Source organism: Clupea harengus, chromosome 18 (genome assembly GCF_900700415.2).
Source record: "Clupea harengus chromosome 18, Ch_v2.0.2, whole genome shotgun sequence".
Taxonomy (NCBI): domain Eukaryota; kingdom Metazoa; phylum Chordata; class Actinopteri; order Clupeiformes; family Clupeidae; genus Clupea; species Clupea harengus.
Window position 1 is genome coordinate 18723678 of NC_045169.1, and position 7383 is coordinate 18731060.

The 7383-nt window shown below is 44.1% G+C and overlaps 1 long non-coding RNA gene across 1 annotated transcript; it reads left to right on the top strand.

Moving 5' to 3' along the window:
• Nucleotides 1-379: 379 nt before the first annotated feature.
• LOC116224592 lies at nucleotides 380-2163 on the top strand. Its single transcript, XR_004165641.1, has 2 exons — nucleotides 380-1062; nucleotides 1114-2163. It is a non-coding gene; the product is annotated as an uncharacterized LOC116224592 (long non-coding RNA).
• Nucleotides 2164-7383: the final 5220 nt, after the last annotated feature.

The following is a 7383-nucleotide window of genomic DNA, read 5'->3' on the forward strand; positions in this document are numbered from 1 at the left end:
GTCTGCTTGACTGGCGCGTTTTAATAGGATGGGAAGAGAGAGAGAGAGGGGGTTTGTGTGAGTGAGAGAGAGATTTCTGATTTGGGCGACTGCTCTGGCTTCAGGGTCTCATGAGAGAGAGCGAGGGCTGTGTTGAAAGAATGAAAACGGAGAGAGCGAGGAAGGAGAAACGAGAGAGCGTGAACGAGAATGAGAAATGAAGTGCACAGCAGTAGACAGACTATCATCCAGATGCCACTCTCATTGTCTTCCATCCCCATCCCAGTCCATCTTTGTTCTCTCTCTCTCTGTGTGTGTGTGTGTGTGTGTGTGTGTGTGTGTGTGTGTGTGTGTGTGTGTGTGTGTGTGTGTGTGTGTGTGTGTGTGTGTGTGTGTGTGTGGGGGGGTGTGTGGGGGGGTGTGTGTGTGGGGGGGTGTGTGGATGGATGGATGGATGGGTCCTATCTCGCCCACCCAGATGTGTGCAGTTAGCTAGAGAAGCGATGGCGTCGGGTCTGTGGCCCCAGCTGTTGGCCCTCTTTTGTAGAGATTAGCCATAAAGGATGGTGCTCATGGGAGCGTGTGTGTACACACACACACACGCACACTCTCACACTCGTGTGCGCACACACTTACCACCTCTTTTCTCTCATGTTGCCCTGTTCATTAGAGTGGGGTAATTTACACATAATTGTCACATCATTTTTGTCTGTGTGCTCGCCCACTGGTGTTCATTTCCCTGGCCATTGAATTAACACAAAGAGTACGGAGCAACACAACAAAGAGGCCTTCCAAGTAGTGATTGTGTGGGTGTGTGTGTGAGAGAGCGAGTGAGAGAGAGAGCGACCGATCTAAGCGTGAATGTCACTGGTCTTTGTTGCATTCTCTCTCCCTCCCCTTCGTGTTGCTTCCTCTCTCTCTTTGTTTCTGAGGTGTGTGACTGAATAGATGGACCCCTTATGTTCATCACCGGTGGGTGAGGTTGGCACTACTGAATTGACAGGTCCCCTATGTTCATCACTGGTGGGTGAGGTTGGCACTACTGAATTGACAGGTCCCCTATGTTCATCACTGGTGGGTGAGGTTGGCACTACTGAATTGACAGGTCCCCTATGTTCATCACTGGTGGGTGAGGTTGGTGCTACTGAGCCAAAAGAGGGCACTGAAAGTACAAGAGCACAAAGGGAGATGTGGATCACGTCTGGAGATTAGTCATAGAAAAACAACCAAACAAAGCAAAAACAAACTTGTTTTGCTCGAGAGTTCAAGGAGAGAAGCATCCTCATCAACATATCTGCTTGGCTATATATTGGTAGTCCCCCCCCCCCACACACACACACTTTATACCTTAATTAGCCTAGTTAGTGAGCTTGATTTTAGCAAGGTGTTTGAATCCATCTCCATGTTTTGATTTTTTTTTCTTCTTTTTTACCTTCATCGAGAGGTCGTGCTGCATAAAACATCAATATGAAGAGCATCGGGCATTCCTATGCAGTCTTGACTCGATGTCTGTCTTCTCTCTGGCTACAAGCTGTTAGTTTCATCGCTTGAGCTGAGCATTTGCAATCATTTGCCTCGAGTAAATCACAGCAGCATAAAACTGTCATGAAAAAGAAAACTAGAATCGATGTGCTTTTAATGGAAGCCTCAGGAATGTCTTAATGAATGAAACAGTGAGATGAGCTGTTATCATTGGGGCCCTGGGTTTCGTGACCCCATTGATATTATGCCGTTGGCCTTTGTGTCATTGCAACATTTCAGTTCATTGTTACGACCTTTTCAATGCAAGCCCTGTTATGTGAATCAGAATCAGTGGGGATTTAAAAAATGTGTTTTTATGAATGTACTCCAATCAAAGCAAAAATTGTCTGAAATCGATACATATCGGCGTATCCATAATCGAACCTAATCAAACGGTGATGAGTAATGCGCTGCAGGTCTTTGACTGTAGGTTGACTGCTTTCCTTAATGTTGTTATCCTTTTTTTTCTATTTGATCTTGAAGATGTGCATATCAGGTCTTTACTGTTCTCTTGATGCTTCTTGATTTATTCTATTTATATATTCATACATATACATACATACATACATATATATAAACAATATATATATATTTGGTTGGGCTGGTTTGTATCGTATGATCTTGACTTTGTAGCATGAAATAAATCACAACCTTGTGAACCGATGGTGACTGTCGTCTTCTCTGCTTACACCTTGAGGGAGGAGTGCATTTAGTCTATAGGAGGCTGCTTGCCACTTATAAAAACCTGCAGTGACAACTTTTAGCCAAGAGAGGGCGCAGGAACACAGCAAAACGACAACACTACCACCACCACCATAACTACTTTGCCAGACCTGCAGTTTTCTGATGGTCACAGTGAAGATAAAACTATCAAAAGAAGTTGCGGGGAAATAAATTGTCTGTGTGTGTGTATCTCCTTTCTTGCTAGCCACACACACACACTGTATTCTCTAATCTAAATGATGCCCCCTTGTCCAGTATGGTCACTTGAAAAGGCTGATAATGGATTTTGCAGGGTGGCCCATAAGGTTAGGAGACCGATAAGCAGGGAAGGACTCACCACCCATCCACAAATCCACAAAAAGAAATGATTGTGCCAAGAAAACTAGCTCAGGGCATGAACACAACGATTAGCTAGGACCAAAAAGCCAGGGCCTGATGCAAGCTCGGGCTGTCTGAGTTGAGAGTTTGGACACAGGCCTTTAAGGACATTGAGGTTTAGTGTTAATGATTTCTGTTTATCATGATATTTAGCATTTCCTGTGGAACCCTTGATGGTTGCTAAGAGACGTTGAGCAAGGAATACTCCAGGATTCTAGACGGAACCTTGAAGGGCTCCAGGCATGTTCTAAAAGAGGGAGTTGGCAATCTAAGGAGTTTTACCATTAACGATGGCGAAACGGCAAACTACCTTTAGCTCAGGTCACATGTTTAACTGTGAGCCACTGGTATCGGTTCTCTGACATCACCCAACATTCTAACATTACGACATTATTTTTGTGGTACAGCAGAGCAGGGTTGTTTTGTTTTTACCTTGATCACATACAGTAAGTTAGAGATGAGCTGGGTGTGTTTGGTTATTTTTAACTATGTTGATTTTTCTGTGTGTTTCTGTGTATTTCCATCTATGTTTGTACTTCATGGTTATTGTATGTTCAAACCACGACTGCCTCAGGTAAATAAGAAGTTAGATAATAGTTTATAGGTAGGCAGCTTATAGGTAGGTTGATATCAGAATCAAATGAATTAACTGAAACTTCATGCAGTATAATGTAAGTAACATGTTTCTTTTTATTAGGCTACAATTAAATGGGTTCCGTCTCTCTCAATACCTTCGACTGTCAGTTTTCTCACAAAACGATCATTCTTTCATTTTAGATCTTAGCAGATTGCATCATAATTTGCTAGGCTGTGGATAAGATGTTAAAGATAATCAAAGTGGTAGTAGAATTGTTATGAAGCCAATTGTTAGGAGTTTGTTCAGGGTACTGAGCCACTTCTCCCATAGGATTCCAGGCAAACAGAACAGCCTCTGGTCTCCCCTTGAAGACCTAACGGCCATTAACCCGAAGAGTGGAATCTCCCCTTTTAGAAGATCTCTGCTCATACAAGCTTCTGTTAGGATGAGGCAAAAATACACACACATCTTAAGGTTTCTTTGGCTTAAAGATGTCATTACAAATGACGATTCTTGTCATGCTGTTATGACAGTTCTAGTCAGGTTCATGACTGTGTTGTGACCATTATCAGTAACTGACATGATAGATGCTTTGATGGTTTATAAACATGTGACAGGTTGTTATGGCAACCAAAATATCAAGGAGTAGTCATGACAGTTACTGATAATGGTAACATGACACGGTCAGGTTTGATGGCCGATGACATGTTTCTGACATAAAATCGTCACTCTTATCACAGAGGTTTCAAGTAAAGTGTTAGTAGAGCCTGTCCAGACGTCATCTGTAGGGGGGCAAAAACACTTTGGTTTGGAAAGTGAGCGAGGGGGAAAGAAACAGCCTGGCCCAGTAACCAGAGTCAATTACATCTACACTCGCACTCACAGACGCTGTGACCGTCTGTCCCGGCCGCCATTCATTAAGAAGATTACGACACAAGCAATTTTCAGGAATGCGATTGGCTCGCACTACTCTGACCCTCGCACCCTTGACTGTTACACAACAGTGGCAAGTGCATCCAGCTGTCAAGTTACGTATTGGGGCAACTGTTAGGTAAAGGTCGCCATTTTGGTTATTTAATGCCTTTTTGGTCCTCTGCAGACACTGTACAGGAGAGAGGCATTTTAGGAGAGCTCCACTGATAAGGAACAAGAACATCCGCTACAAATGCTTATCTACTTAGCCGTACCAAGGAATATTAAGGGTCTTACAACTGTCTGGGGCTTTTGACATTATTTTCTGATTACTTCTTCTTGGCATTTTGATCCAGAGAAGGCTAAAATAGAAGCTGAGTCTTATAAAATGCCAGTGTGTGCTTCAAGTGACTGCCTCAAACACAACATGGGAGAATTGGATGGAAACCACCAGGACTGCAATGAAGCTCAATCAATTCATATCCAATTTAACTATGAACATATTTGCTAATTATTCTTCTGTAATTGCATCCTCTCAGACTAGCTTGCGGGGAATGTTAGGCTCCCCGTTGTGCCATGGAATCGGCCACAGATCCGGCCCTGGTCTGACCCAGATCTGTCCTGCAGTCAGGTGCCGTAGTCTGGGATTCCCGCGGACTTCCGAATTAGCATCCCGTCGCAGTCAGCAGCACGCATCTCAGTGAGTGGTCAAAATCCCATTCCGTTTTGTTTGTGTTGCAGTTTTCCCCCACAAATTAGATTGTCACTTGGATACGGGTGCAGAGAAATAGACCCGAAACCAGGACTAGCAGCAGCTAACCTGCTGGGAGATAGGAAAGATGGAGAGTCTTGCGGTTGTGGGGCAACTTCGAGGGAACCCCAGATCTGCCTGAAGCCTTTAGGACGGCCAGGTTGGGGCAATAGAATGTTCACCTTATGTTACAGTGCACTTGTTACTTGTTAACACTTGGGAGTCCAAGGCCTGTTGGAATCTTTTAGGTACACTCTTAAGAACAGTGTTGTGAGAGACCACATATTGATATGGATTGTGATTTCTTGAATTGTGTCAGGGTTAGGGTTAGGCACATAGAGGACAGAATATCAACGTGCGGTTACACACTGATAATCACTGTGTTACGCTGTACTAAATGGTATAATTGCATCGTATAATTACACTCTAGTGCCAGCAAATGGACCGTTCGCATACCATAGAAAACAGTAGTAAACGAAAGCCCATCACAATGGCACTCATGAGGAGCTATTCATGCATTAGAGTACATGTAGGTGCGGAATATCAATGCGTTGTTACGCCCTGACGGTGTAATCACTTCCACGGTTCACTTAATGGTCTGAAAACACAGTATTGTGCAGTGGCATCAGGTGCAGCAGAGACGTCAGGTCAGGCACAGTTCTTCTTCAATAGAAAGCTAAAGCCCTTTACACTGCCATTTGTGAGGAACCATTAATGCTCACACTGTGCACAAACAGAGGCGAACACTGGTCTCGGTCATATAGCTTTGGCTGGTCAAGAGGAAGCGCATGTGAAGAGGTGCTGCGACTAAAATGTCAACATCACTCAACATTTTTTTGTCTAATTTTTGCAAATGGGACTCAGCACACTCAGCTGTAGGTCACCCAACAAGGGACTCACACACACACACACAACACACACACACACACACACACACACACACACCCAACGAGGGACTCCTCTGACATTTGCAGTCATAAGGAGGTGCCTAAGTACTGACTGTCGTGATGGCAAGGCGATTATTGACATGCTGTGTCAGTCTTGTTGAAAAGAAAAAAAGAGATCCTGCTTTCCTCTGTCACGGTTATGATGACAAATGATTGGGCCCTACAGGGTTCCATGGCTAGGCGTCGGTTAATGGTGCTTATTTGACTGAATTTGATTTATTTGTGGATTGAGAAAATCATATAACATCCCAGGTTCTTGTTGTAGTTAACACCTATTATAGACTTAACAGGACTTCATAAACCATATACTGAAACATATTAAGTGTTGTGATATTTTACATAAATATATATATAATAAAAACAAATTAGTTTGCTTTAGCCTTTCCAGTCACCTGCCACAATACACTGTCAATCTTTTGGTGTTTTTTATTTCCTCTATGAAAAGGGTAAAAACCTCCACACACTGTTCAGTGCTCCCAAAATTAATTAAGGTATACTGAATATCAATCTTACAGATCTTTCTAGACACTGTGTGTGTGTGTGTGTGTGTGTGTGTGTGTGTGTGTGTGTGTGTGTGTGTGTGTGTGTGTGTGTGTGTGTTTGTGTGTTTGTGTGCGCGTGCAGTTTTGCTATTTGCAAACAGATGATAACAAAATCTGAGTGAAACATTTGGTACCACCTGCAGTCCGGGCTATGCCACCCTTCTGTGCCACCCTTCTAGGTAACGAGGCATCTGTTCACACCAATAAGAAACACTAGGCCCTTGACAACCTTGAGTTTCATCAATTATTTCCCAAATTAAGTGACCCGAAGGAAATCATGTTTTGGAGGAACTCATCTGAAATAGCTGACCCCTGTTTGACCCCTGTTTGGTCACAGTTTGGCTCCTTGGCAGGACTGTCACCCCTAATTTCATCCCTTTAAAATGACAACCTCTCCTGGATTCTGGCCCACTTCACATCTAAACAACTCTTAACGTCCCCCCCCCATCCCTCTGTTTCCCAAAACCATTTGTGTTGAAACACTATGAGTGTGAACACGCAGTCAGTCAAATAGGCTGCATATCACTTCCTGGCTACCTAGTTTGTCTGACACGAGTGCCCTTGAAAGGAAATGAAACAGCGATTGGGGATGTGGTTTGAACCTGATCTACTTCTCTACTTTTCTTTGAAGTGTTTAAAAGCAGGGGCCGATGGAGCAGCAGCAATTTCACCCCTCACACACACACACACACACACACACACACACACACACACACACACACACACACACAGACACACACACACACGCATACACACACTTACAAAATGTACCTACACCCCCAAACTAAAGGACTGTAGAGCTGATGAGGGAGGCTTGTCGTGAAGAAAGGGATGTGGTGGCCTCACTCTGCGTCCCGCTGAGGAGCATCATACAGGTAAAGTGGAGCAGGCTGTCAGCTGAGCCCCTGGGGCTAGCACGCGCACACACACACACACACACACACACACACACACACACACACACACACATACACACACACACACACACACACACACTGGGGCTAGCACGCGCTAATTAAGCTAAGCGGTAACCTTACCTCCGAGAGCCAAGGT